Genomic DNA, 14,995 nt, shown 5'->3' on the forward strand with positions numbered 1-14,995 from the left:
TTAAGTAGGCTTCAGAATATCCACTTTGTCTGCCATACTGTTTTTCTTAACGTTGGCAGTGTCCTGATAAAGGAAAAAAATTACCCTCCTGACTGTCCCTATAGGAGTTGTTGGTTTCAAGTCTAGCAAGAAAGATTTATGGGGTGGGGCCTTTTGCTCTTGAATAATTCAGAGCTAGCATTCTAAGATAAAAATGCTACCAATAGTACCCAAACACTAAAAACTTGCCTCTTTTATGAATGTTGTTATACCAAGATCTGTCACCACAGTCCCTGAGAATAAAGTACTTGGGAACTCTATTCCAGATGTTCAAATCTTATGGGTTTCAGAAATTCTGCTTCTGCCTATTACAAAGATACTCCGACTGGACTGCCACCTGCATAAACAACTGAAAACTAGGATAAAATATATAAAATTTATTTCCAGACATGGGAAAGTAATCAGAAGAGGGCAGTAATGATTTAGACCCAAGGAAACAAATCTAATGAGCCCTATAATAGCCATGGTTTTCTGCCATTTGGTAAGTTCAGGAAGAAAAACCCCAAAGACTCCAGAGTTTATGTTGACTTGAGGAGAAAAAGATTGGACTTTAGGGAAGTTGAAGCTATCAGAATTTGCAAAGTATAATGCCAGGAAAAAAGGGAAGCATGCATAGAAAGAACTGCAGAAATTTGCACAGAGTTGTCCTCCAATCTTTAAGTTAAATAGCAATCTGCGTATGTATAGAATGCAACTCTAAAAGGCCAAAGAAAAAACAATTACTGGGGGTGCTTAAGCCTTCAAATTCCCCAAGTTCATAGAAGGACAGCATTCACTCAAGTTTCCTCCAACCATATGGAAAAGATCTTGTTGAATAAGAAGAACATTCATTAGACACCCAATAAATGTGTTTTTAGTAGTAAGGATAACTATTCCCAAGTAAAGGTGGCTCTAGAATTGCTCCCAGGAAAACTGGTTTTTTTTTAATTGAAAATAGTTGACATATAATATTAGGTTAGTCTCAGGTGGATTGCATAGTGATTTGACATTTGTATATATTATGAAATGATCACCGCAATAAGTCTAGTAAATATCTGTTCTCATTCAAAGTTATTACAATATTATTGACCATATTTTTATGCTGTATGTTATATCCTCATGGCATATTTATTTTATAACTGGAAGTTTGTACCTCTAATCCCCTTCACCTATTTTGCCCACCGTACCCCCAGCAATCATCTGTTCCCTGTATCTATGAGTCCATGGAAAACAGTATAGAGCTTTCTCAAAAATTAAAAGTAGAACTGACATGTGATCCAGCAATTTCACTTCTGGGTATTTACCCAAAGAAAACAAAAACAATTCAAAAAGATATATGCACTTCAGTGTTTATTTCAGCATTATTTACAATAGCCAAGATATGGAAGCAACCTTAGTGTCCATTGACAGATAAATACACAAAAAAGAAAGACACACACACACACACACACACACAAACACACACACAGAAATATTACTCAGTCATAAAAAAGAATGAAATCTTACTGTTTGCAACAAGATGGATGGACTAGAGGGCATCCTGTTAAGTGAAACGAGTCAGAGGAAGACAAATACTGTATGATCTCACTTTTATATGGATCCTAAAAACAAAACAAATGAACAAAAAAAACAAAATGAAAACACACTCATAGATACAGAAAGCAAATTGGTATCTGCCAGAGAGGAGAGTGTAGGGGGTTGTGTGAAATAGATAAAGGGGATTAAGAGGTTCAAACTTCCCGTTATGAAATAAATAAGTCACAGGGATGTAATATACAGCATAAGGAATATGGCCAATAATATTGTAAAAACTTTGTATGGAAACAGATCGTTACTAGAGTTATCATGGTGACCATTTCATAATGTATTTAAACGGTAAATCACTGTGTTGTACAGCTGAAACTAACAATATTGTACATCAACTATGTTTCATCAAAAATAAAAAGAAATTTGAAAGGAATATCAAAACTGTATCTGTAAAATTCACAAATATTTGGAAATTAAACAATAAAGGAACAAATAATTCATAAATAAAAGAAGATATGACAAAGAACATTTTTAAAAATTTACTAAATGAAAATAAAAATTTGACAGTCCAAAATTAGTGGAATGCTACTAAAGCAGTGCTTCAAAGGAAATTTATATTTTTTAATAGTTATATTGGAAAAAGAAATGGGGTCAAAAGCACTAATCATTTTCAACGTTAAGAATCAAGAAAAAGAAGACAAAAATAAACTCAAAGTACAATGAGAGGAAAAAAATAATGAGCAGAAATCAAGGAAATAGAAAATAGAAAAGAAGAATAAAGATCAACAAAACCAGTATCAAGTTTTTTAAAAATATGAGGAAAATTGATCTAGCTAGACAGATAAACAAAGAAGACATAAATTATCAATATCAAAATTTTATGAAGGAACATCACTACATACCCTATAGATGTTAAAAAGATAATAAGGAAATATTATGAGCAAAATGATGCTAATAAATTTGGCAACCTAAGTAAAATAGATTCATGAAAAGATACCATTTACCAAAACTGATTCGAGCAGATGTAGAAAAATGAATAACACTATTATTTATTAAAAATTTTGAATGCTTGATGTAATAACTTCCTTCAAACAGGATAGATGGCTTTACTGGTTGCCTCTGTCCTTCTAGGCTGCTATAACAAAAATGCCATAGACTGACTGACTTAAACAGCAAGCATTTACTTCTCAGTTTTGGAGGCTGGGAAGTCCAACCTCAGGGTGCTGAGAGATTCAGTGTCTAGTGAGAACCAGCTACCTGGTTCATAGAAGGCCATCTTGTCTCTGTGTCCACACATGGCAAAAGGAGGAAGAAAGAACAAAAGAGCTCTCTGGGGTATCTTTTATAAGGGCACTAATCTTATTCATGACGATTCCACTCTCATGACCTAAACATCTCACAAGGCCCTCTCTTCCTATTATCATCAAATTGGGGGTTAGGATATCAACATATGAATTTGGGGGGAGGGGGACACAAACTTTCAGTCCATAACATTTCATCCCTGGCCTCCCAAATTTATGTCTTTCTTACATGAAAATTGTATTCATTCCATTCCAACAGCCCCAGAAGTCTTAACTCATTTCCACATCGTTCTAAAGTCTAAGTCCAAAGTCTCATTTAAATCCAATATGGATGGGACTCAAGGTACGATTCATCCTGAGGCAACTTCTTCTCTAGCTATGAACCTATGAAACCAAAGAAATGATGTATCTTCTAAGACAGAACAGGCATAAAATAGGTATTCCCATTCCAAAAGGGAGGAATAGGAAAAAGAAAGTGGTAACTGGTCCCAAGTAAGTCCAAAGCCTAAAACCTAAAAGGGCAAACAACATGAAATCGTAAGGCTTTTTGATTTGATTCTTTGCCCTCTGTACTCTCTGGAGGGTCAACATTACCCCAACAGCTCAGGCAGGGGTCCCTGCTTATTGATCACTTATTGAAAATAATTTTTTTGATTTATAGGGCAGAGGTGGTGATGGAAGTTAATCTTGTAGGCATTTTTTTTATCTGCGTAAGTAACAGCATAAAACTGGGGAGCCTGCAAACTGAAACCACTGCCTTTGAGAACAGTGTATTTGCATACTTTTTTCAGAATACATCTGTTAATCTGAATTTGAATTGCACATTAGTGCAGGAGAAAAAGACAATTAGGATGCAGTGTTTGAAGATTTCTTGCCCTCCAAAAATAAATTCTGTCTCTGTCTGCTTCTTACTTATAGATATCCTTAAAATCATTAATTAAGTTTGGGGTTAGGAAAGATTTACAATTCATGTGAATCTGCTTTGACAGTTATATTCTTTGTGTTAACACATTCATAATAAGAGAAATGCAAATTAAGTACATACTGGCATACCATTTCTCTACTCTGAAATTAGCAAAGTGAGAAAACATGAAATCTTTAGTACTGGTAGCAGGGTAAAGCAGTACAAGACTCACAGAAGAATCTGGCCATATATAACAAAGCAACATTTATTCTCACTTTAAAAAAGCCTTTTTATTTTGCTATGATTATAGATTCATAGGAAAGTGCAAAAAAATGTACAGGGAGATCTCAGTCACCCATCACCTAAACTCCCTCAATGTTAAGATTTTACATTATCAAAACCAGGATATTAACATTGTTTCAATCCATACAGCTTGTTCAGATTTCATCAGTTACAGCTGTACCCATTTGTGTACCTGCGTGTGTGTGTATCTCTGCAAATTTATCACATGCGTAGCTTTGTGCAATTACTACCACAATTAATATACTTAACTGTACCATCATCACAAGACTCCATCCTTCTACCTCTTCACATCCCCACTCACCTTATCCCTTCTCCTGCCCAAACCCTTGGCAATGACCAACCCATTCTTCATGACTATACTTATGTTATTTCACAAATATTATCAATATATAAATGGAACCATGTAATATGTTTTCTTTGAGACTGGCTTTTTTACTCAGAATAATTTTCTTGAGACTCATTCAAGTTGCTTGTTCATCAGTAGTTTGTTCCTTTTTATTGCTGAATAGTATTCTTTGACATAGATGTACAGTTTGTTTATACATCTATCCATTAATGCTACTTGGGTTTCTGGCTGTTACAAATAAAGCTGCAATAAATATCTGTGTACAAATTTTCTGCATGAAAATAAGTTATCATTTCCCTGGGATGTATACCTAAGAGGTTAATTGCTGAGTCGTATGGTAAATCCATTTTTAGTATTAAAAGGAATGGTCAAACTATTTTACAGAGTCGTTTTGCCATTTTACATTCCTGTCAGCAACATATGAATGATCCAGTTCTTACATCCTAACTAGCATTTGTGTTATCGCCACTTTTTATTTTAGCCATTTTGATAGGCATGTAATGATATCTTATTGTGTTTTTAATTTCAATTTCCTCAATAGTTAATGATGTTAAACATTTATTCATGTGCTTATTTGACATCCATATCTCTTCTTACCTAAAATGTCCTTTTATGCTTTTTGCCCATTTTTTAAAATTAAAAAAATTTTTTTTGAAGTAGAGTTGATTTACAATGTTGTGTTAATTACTGCTATACAGCAAAGTGATTCAGTTATACATGTATATACATTCTTTTTTTATATATATTCTTTTCTACTATCCTTTATCATAGGATATTGAATGTAACTCCCTGTGCTATACAGCAGGACCTTGTTGTTTATCCATTCTACATATAAAAGCTTACATCTACTCACCCCAACCCCCTCCCCCTTGGCAACCACCAGTCTGTTCTCTATGTCCAGTGATTCTGTTTCCGTTTTATAGATAAGTTCATTTGTGTCATACTTTATATTCCACGACATCATATGGTATTTGTCTTTCTCTTTCTGACTTACTCCACTTAATGTGATAATCTCTAGTTGCATCCATGTTGCTGCCAATGGCATTATTTTGTTCTTTTTTATGGCTGAGTAGTATCCATTGTATATATGTACCACATCTTCTTTATCCATTCATCTGTTGATGGACATTTAGGTTGTTTCCATGTCTTGGCTATTGTAGCTTCTTTTGACCATCTTTAACTGGATGTGTTGTTTATTGTTGAGTTTTGAGAATTCTTTATATAGTCTAGATATAATTCCTTTTTAGATATGTGGTTTGCAGATATTTTCTCTCAGTCTGTAGCTTAGCTTGTCTTCATAATAGAATCTTTCACAGAGAAAAATTTGAAAATTTTATGTTCAATTTTTCAATTTTCCTTTTATGGCTTATTCATTCTCTCAACAGAATCTTTCAGAGAACATTTGTGGGGTTTTTGCTGAGTCCAATTTATCAAATTTCCTTTTATGAATTTTCACTTTTAAGTGCTTTTGAAGTCAAGTCTAAGAACTCTGCCTAGTCCCAGATCCCAAACATTTTATCCTATGTTTTTCTAGAAGCTTTATAGTTTTGTTTTACATTTATGTCCCTGATATACTTTTGAGTAGATTTTTGTAGAAGGTGTGTAGACTAAATCAAGGTTTATTTATTTGTCTGTGGATGTCCAGTTTTTCCAGCACCATTTATTCAAAAAGCTATACCTCCTTTATTTAATTGCTTTTGCAACTTTGTCAAAAATTGTGCATAATTTGTGTAGATTTATTTCTAGTCTCCCTATTCTGTCCCATTGATCTATGTGTCTATTCTACCAATAGTACCACACTGTCATGATTCCTGTGGCTATGTAGGACGCCAAGATGAATGATTCTTCCCAATTTATTCTTCTAGTTCAAAATAGTTTTTAGTTATTATAGGTTCTTTCCCTTTCTGTAAAAATTTTAGAGTAAGATTGCTTATATCTCGTAAAAAAAAAAAACACGTAGATTTTGATATGTTGGTAACAATTATATTAAACTTACAGATAAATTTAGGAAAAACTGACATCTTTACTATATTGAGTTTTCCAAACCACAAACATGGTATGTCTCCACAAGCATTTAGGTTTTCTTTGATTTCTTTCATCATGTAGATTTTTTTTACATGTTTTCTTAGATTCAAACCTAAGTATTTCATTTTCTTTGGAGCGATTGTAAATGGTATTTAAAAAAATTGGTTTCCACTTATTAATATATAGAAATGCTATTGATTTTTGTTTGTTAATCTTGTATCCTGGATAATTTTCTTGTTGTCCTTCTGTTATTAGTTTCTAGCTTGATTTCACTGTGGCCAGAAAACATACTCTCTATGATTTCAATTCTTTTAAGTTTGTGAAGGTTTATTTTATGTTCAGGATGTGTTCTATCTTTGTGACTGTTCCACAGGCACTTGAAAATAATCTGTATGTTGCTGCTATTGGGTGGAATGTACTATAAATGTCTATTAGATCCTCAAGCATTTATATGTTGGCTGTTTTAAAATCTTTGACAGATAATTCCAACATCTGATTTGCCTTGGTATTGACACTGATTGTAATTTCTCATGAAAATAGTGGTTTTTCTGGTTCTTAGCATATCTGGTGACTTCTACTGTGTCTTAGACATTTTGGTTATTATGTTAGAAGATTCTAAGTCCTATATAAATCTTCCATTTTAGCAGGGAATAGCCCTGTTTAGGTTAAGCATATGAATCTTGTCTACTCTTGTAGTCTTTAATCTTAATGACAGTTTTCTCAGCTCTTACAACGATATTCTGGTCTGGTGGTTCTTCTGGTGCTGTTGGGCTCCCACTCAATCTCTGCTGGTGCCATCTGTAAGGTAGAGGTCACTTCCCTGAGGCACCTATAGTCACTGAGTGACCATCTAGGTGGGGGCAGAAACTGCAGGTGTGGAGGCCATAGAGACACAGGACTTCATGCTACTGGCCTTTTGGAGGGTAGGACTGTACATTCGTGCCTTGGCTGTGGAGCGGAAATTGAAATGGAATGGAATTTCCTCCTGCCATTGTGGCCAAAAAAATCGAAATGACCACTCATAGGATATTGGTGGAAAAAACTATTGAACATCTGCACGGAGCAATGCTAAGTAGTTAGCAAAAAAAAAATTAAATAAAAAATATCTCTATGAGGACATATAGAGGAATTTCCCAGGGAAAAAAACTAAGTGAAAAAAATCAGGAAAGCAAAGAATAAACATAATATTCTACATTTTGTAGAAGAAGTATGGGATAAATAAGAGATAGATACAATAATATGGAGATAGATAAATAGATAGACAGATAAATATAGATGTAATATAGATATATTCATTTAAAAAAAAAACAGAGAAAGGATAAACCAGAAACTATTTAATTGGTTACCCATGATGTGTGAGCAAAAATGGGTTGGGAAGGGGTAGGGAAAGAAATAAAAATTTGCGTATATATTTTCTCACAGTTTTGATATTTAAAATGTTAATAATCTATGTTAAAAATAAAATTAAATGAAGACAAGTTAAAAACATAAAACTGAATCCTAACATATACAAATTAACCTAATAGCATATCAAAGCGATAACACATACTCAGGCTTCACACATACAAATATTGCCTTTGATTACACCGCTAGAAGGTTACACCAATAGAAGCAGGTTAATTACAATTTTTATATTATCTTTATTCAATTTTACATTAGAGATTATAACTAAAGTGCAAGAATCCTAATTTTGTGCCTGTAGTCTGTGATGTAGTAAACCACCTCATGTCCTGGAAGATTATAAATGATGTCCTTAAGTAATTTTTCGGTTACTTCTGTTTCAGTGTCAGCACACATTTAGATCATTATGTCATCCCTCTATACAAAGCATCAAGTTTATTTTCTCAGGTAAATTTGAAGACATTTCAACAGATTAAATGATAGAAGACACGTTGGATTTAACAAAGAAAATGTGGGTGAAAATATTTATTACATGTTTACTGATAGTTAACTAAGAAAAAATATTGTCAAATAAACTTTCAGTGGATTTCACTTCCAGGTTATATTAAATTTTTGCATAAATTAGAAGTGGTTAACAGTTGATTGCCAAACTTTCTTGGTGCTGTGTCTTTACCCAAGACAAATAACATGGACATCAAGTTCCATTTTAAGAATTGTGGAACGGTGGCCAAGATGGCAGAGTAGAGGACCCTGAGCTCACCTCCTCCCAAAGGCACACCAAAATTGCAACTATTTACAGAATAATTATTGATGAGAAAGACCAGAAGACTAGCAGAAAAAATCTCCTACAACTAAAGATTACAGAAGGAACCACAGTAAGACAGGTAGGAGAGGCAGAGGTAAGGTACACTTAAGACTCATACCCCGGGGTGGGGTCTGGGCAAGATGGCGGAAGAGTAAGACACGGAGATCACCTTCCTTCCCACAGATACAGTAGAAATACATCTACACGTGGAACTGCTCCTACAGAACACCCACTGAACGCTGGCAGAAGACGTCAGACCTCCCAAAAGGCAAGAAAATCCCCCCGTACTTGGGTAGGGCAAAAGAAAAAAGAAAAAACAGAGACAAAAGAATAGGGACGGGACCTGCGCCAGTGGAGGGAGCCGTGAAGGAGGAAAGGTTTCCACACACTAGGAAGCCCCTTCGCGGGCGGAGACTGCGGGTGCCGGAGGAGGGAAGCTTCGGAGCCACGGAGGAGAGCGCAGCCACAGGGGTGCGGAGGGCAAAGCGGAGAGATTCCCGCACGGAGGATCGGCGCCAACCAGCACTCACCAGCCCGAGAGGCTTGTCTGCTCACCCGCCGGGGCGGGCGGGGCTGGGAGCTGAGGCTCGGGCTTCGGTCCAATCACAGGGAGAGGACTGGGGTTGGCAGCGTGAACACAGCCTGAAGGGGCTAGTGCGCCACAGCTGCCGGGAGGGAGTCCGGGAAAAAGTCTGCAGCTGCCGAAGAGGCAAGAGACTTTTTCTTGCCTCTTTGTTTCACGGCGCGCAAGGAGAGGGGATTCAGAGCGCCGCCTAAATGAGCTCCAGAGACGGGCATGAGCCGCAGCTTTCAGCGCGGATCCCACAGCAACAGGGGCGCAGAGGGAAAAACGGAGAGATTCCCGCACAGAGGCTCGGTGCTGAGCAGCACTCAGCAGCCCGAGAGGCTTGTCTGCTCACCCGCCAGGGCGGGCGGGGGTTGGGAGCTGAGGCTCGGGCTTAGGTCGGATCGCAGGGAGAGGACTGGGGTTGGCGGCGTGAACACAGCCTGAAGGGGTTAGCGCACCACAGCTGGCCAGGAGGGAGCCCGGGAAAAAGTCTGCAGCTGCCGAAGAGGCAAGAGACTTTTTCTTGCCTCTTTGTTTCGCGGTGCGCAAGGAGAGGGGATTCAGAGCGCCGCCTAAACGAACTCCAGAGATGGGCGCGAGCCGCGGTTATCAGCGCGCACCCCAGAGGCGGGCATGAGACGCTAAGGCTGCTACTGCTGCCACCAAGAAGCCTGTGTGCAAGCACAGGTCACTCTCCACATCGCCCCTCCCAGAAGCTGGTGCAGCCCGCCACTGCCAGGGCCCCGTGATCCAGGGAAAACTTACCCGGGAGAATGCACGGCGGCGCCTCAGGCTGGTGCAACGTCACGCCGGCCTCTGCCGCCGCAGGCTCGCCCCGCCTCCTCCGTACCGCTCCCTCCCCCCGGCCTGAGTGAGCCAGAGCCCCCGAAGCAGCTGCTCCTTTAACCCCGTCCTGTCTGGGCGGGGGAAAAGACGCCCTCAGGCGACCTACACGCAGAGGCGGGGCCAAATCCAAAGCTGAACCCCGGGAGCTGTGCGAACAAAGAAAAGAAAGGGAAATCTCTCCCAGCAGCCTCAGAAGCAGCGGATTAAAGCTCCACAAACAACTTGATGTGCCTGCATCTGTTGAACACCTGAATAGACAACGAATCATCCCAAATTCAGGAGGTGGACTTTGGGAGCAGGATATATTAATTTTTCCCCTTTTCCTTTTTTTGTGAGTGTATATGTGTATGCTTCTGGGTGAGATTTTGTCTGTATAGCTTTGCTTTCACCATTAGTCCTAGGGTTAGGTCCGTCCGTTTTTTTTGTCTTTTTTTTTTTTACTTAAAAAAATTTTTTTCCAATAAATGTTTTCTTACTAATTTTTTCCTCATTTTCTATTTTTAAAAATTAAAAAAAAATTTTTAATAAGTTTTTTCATATTTTTTATTTTAAAAAATTAAAAAATTTTTTCTTAATAAATTTTTTCTTAATTTTTTTCTTATTTTTTATAATAAAAAATTAATAAATCTATTTTTAAAAATTAAAAAATGTTTTCTTAATAAATTTATTCTTAATAATTTTTTTCATATTTTTTATTATAATAGCTTTATTTTATTTTATTTTATCCTCTTTCTTTCTTTCTTTCTTTCTTTCTATTTTTTCTCCCTTTTATTCTGAGCCATGTGGATGAAAGGCTCTTGGTGCTCCAGCCAGGCATCAGGGCTGTGCCTCTGAGGTGGGAGAGCCAACTTCAGGACACTGGTCCACAAGAGACCTCCCAGCTCCACGTAATACCAAACGGCGTAAATCTCTCAGAGATCTCCATCTCAACATCAAGACCCAGCTTCACTCAACGACCAGCAAGCTACAGTGCTGGACACCCTATGCCAAACAACTAGCAAGACAGGAACACAGCCCCATCCATTAGCAGAGAGGCTGCCTAAAATCATAATAAGGCCACAGACACCCCAAAATACACCACCAGATGTGGACGTGCCCACCAGAAAGACAAGATCCAGCCTCATCCACCAGAACTCAGGCACTAGTTCCCTCCACCAGGAAGCCTACACAACCCACTGAACCAACCTTAGCCACTGGGGACAGATACCAAAAACAACGGGAACTACGAACCTGCAGCCTGTGAAAAGGAGACCCCAAACACAGTAAGATAAGCAAAATGAGACGACAGAAAAACACACAGCAGATGAAGGAGCAGGGTCAAAACACACCAGACTTAACAAATGAAGAGGAAATAGGTAGTCTACCTGAAAAAGAATTCAGAACAATGATAGTAAGGATGATCCAAAATCTTGGAAATAGAATAGACAAAATGCAAGAAACATTTAACAAGGACGTAGAAGAACTAAAGAGGAACCAAGCAATGATGAAAAACACAATAAATGAAATTAAAAATACTCTAGATGGGATCAATAGCAGAATAACTGAGGCAGAAGAACGGATAAGTGACCTGGAAGATAAAATGGTGGAAATAACTACTGCAGAGCAGGATAAAGAAAAAAGAATGAAAAGAACTGAGGACAGTCTCAGAGACCTCTGGGACAACATTAAACGCACCAACATTCGAATTATAGGGGTCCCAGAAGAAGAAGAGAAAAAGAAAGGGACTGAGAAAATATTTGAAGAGATTATAGTTGAAAACTTCCCTAATATGGGAAAGGAAATAGTTAATCAAGTCCTGGAAGCACAGAGAGTCCCATACAGGATAAACCCAAGGAGAAACACGCCAAGACACATATTAATCAAACTATCAAAAATTAAATATAAAGAAAACATATTAAAAGCAGCAAGGGAAAAACAACACATAACACACAAGGGAATCCCCATAAGGTTAACAGCTGATCTTTCAGCAGAAACTCTGCACTCAGAAGGGAGTGGCAGAACATATTTAAAGTGATGAAAGGGAAAAACCTACAACCAAGATTACTCTACCCAGCAAGGATCTCATTCAGATTTGATGGAGAAATTAAAACCTGTACAGACAAGCAAAAGCTGAGAAAGTTCAGCACCACCAAACCAGCTTTACAACAAATGCTAAAGGAACTTCTCTAGGTAGGAAACACAAGAGAAGGAAAAGACCTACAATAACAAACCCCAAACAATTAAGAAAATGGGAATAGGAACATACATATTGATAATTACCTTAAATGTAAATGGATTAAGTGCTCCAACCAAAAGACATAGACTGGCTGAATGGATACAAAAACAAGACATGTATATATGCTGTCTACAAGAGACCCACTTCAGACCTAGAGACACATACACACTGAAAGTGAGGGGATGGAAAAAGATATTCCATGCAAATGGAAATCAAAAGAAAGCGGGAGTAGCAATTCTCATATCGGACAAAATGGACTTTAAAATAAAGACTATTACAAGAGACAAAGAAGGACACTATATAATGATCAAGGGATCGATCCAAGAGGAAGGTATAACAATTGAAAATATTTATGCACCCAACATAGGAGCACCTCAATACATAAGGCAAATACTAACAGCCATAAAAGGGGAAATCGACAGTAACACAATCATAGTAGGGGACTTTAACACCCCACTTTCACCAATGGACAGATCATCCAAAATGAAAATAAATAAGGAAACACAAGCTTTAAATGATACATTAAACATGATGGACTTAATTGATATTTATAGGACATTCCACCCAAAAACAACAGAATACACATTTTTCTCAAGTGCTCATGGAACATTCTCCAGGATAGATCATATCTTGGGTCACAAATCAAGCCTTGGTAAATTTAAGAAAATTGAAATCGTATCAAGTATCTTTTCCGACCACAACGCTATGAGACTAGATATCAATTACAGGAAAAGATCTGTAAAAAATACAAACACATGGAGGCTACACAATACACTACTTAATAACGAAGTGATCACTGAAGAAATCAAAGGGGAAATCAAAAAATACCTAGAAACAAATGACAATGGAGACACGATGACCCAAAACCTATGGGATGCAGCAAAAGCAGTTCTAAGAGGGAAGTTTATAGCTATACAAGCCTACATCAAGAAACAGGAAACATCTCGAATAAACAACCTAACCTTGCACCTAAAGCAATTAGAGAAAGAAGAGCAAAAAAACCCCAAAGCTAGCAGAAGGAAAGAAATCATAAAGATCAGATCAGAAATAAATGAAAAAGAAATGAAGGAAACAATAGCAAAAATCAATGAAACTAAAAGCTAGTTCTTCGAGAAGATAAATAAAATTGATAAACCATTAGCCAGACTCATCAAGAGAAAAAGGGAGAAGACTCAAATCAATAGAATTAGAAATGAAAAAGGAGAAGTAACCACTGACACTGCAGAAATACAAACGATCATGAGAGATTACTACAAGCAACTCTATGTCAATAAAATGGACAACCTGGAAGAAGTGGACAGATTCTTAGACGTGCACAACTTGCCGAGACTGAACCAGGAAGAAATAGAAAATATAAACAGACCAATCACAAGCACTGAAATTGAAACTGTGATTAAAAATCTTCCAACAAACAAAAGCCCAGGACCAGATGGCTTCACAGGCGAATTCTATCAAACATTTAGGGAAGAGCTAACACCTATCCTTCTCAAACTCTTCCAAAATATTGCAGAGGGAGGAACACTCCCCAACTCATTCTATGAGGCCACCATCACCCTGATACCAAAACCAGACAAAGATGTCACAAAGAAAGAAAACTACAGGCCAATATCACTGATGAACATAGATGCAAAAATCCTCAACAAAATACTCGCAAACAGAATCCAACAGCACATTAAAAGGATCATACACCATGATCAAGTGGGGCTTATCCCAGGAATGCAAGGATTCTTCAATATACGCAAATCAATCAACGTGATACACCATATTAACAAATTGAAGGACAAAAACCATATGATCATCTCAATAGAGGCAGAGAAAGCTTTCGACAAAATTCAACACCCATTTATGATAAAAGCCCTGCAGAAAGTAGGCATAGAGGGAACTTTCCTCAACATAATAAAGGCCATATAGGACAAACCCACAGCCAACATTGTCCTCAGTGGTGAAAAACTGAAACCATTTCCACTAAGATCCGGAACAAGACAAGGTTGCCCACTCTCACCACTATTATTCAACATAGTTTTGGAAGTGTTAGCCACAGCAATCAGAGAAGACAAAGAAATAAAAGGAATCCAAATCGGAAAAGAAGAAGTAAAGCTGTCACTGTTTGCAGATGACATGATACTATACATAGAGAATCCTAAAGATGCTACCAGAAAACTACTAGAACTAATCAATGAATTTGGTAAAGTAGCAGGATACAAAATTAATGCACAGAAATCTCTTGCATTCCTATATACTAATAATGAAATATCTGAAAGTGAAATTAAGAAAACACTCCCGTTTACCATTGCAACAAAAAGAATAAAATATCTAGGAATAAACCTACCTAAGGAGACAAAAGACCTGTATACAGAAAATTATAGGACACTGATGAAAGAAATTAAAGATGATACAAATAGATGGGGAGATGTACATTGTTCTTGGATTGGAAGAATCAACGTTGTGAAAATGACTCTACTACCCAAAGCAATCTACAGATTCAATGCAATCCCTATCAAACTACCAATGGCATTTTTCACAGAACTAGAACAAAAAATTTCACAATTTGTATGGAAACACAAAAAACCCCGAATAGCCAAAGCAATCTTGAGAACGAAAAATGGAGCTGGGGGAATCAGGCTCCCTGACTTCAGACTATATTACAAAGCTACAGTAATCAAGACAGTTTGGTACCGGTACAAAAACAGAAATATAGATCAATGGAACAGGATAGAAAGCCCAGAGATAAACCCA

Source organism: Balaenoptera borealis (assembly GCF_965194805.1).
Source record: "Balaenoptera borealis genome assembly, chromosome: 9".
Lineage (NCBI taxonomy): Eukaryota > Metazoa > Chordata > Mammalia > Artiodactyla > Balaenopteridae > Balaenoptera > Balaenoptera borealis.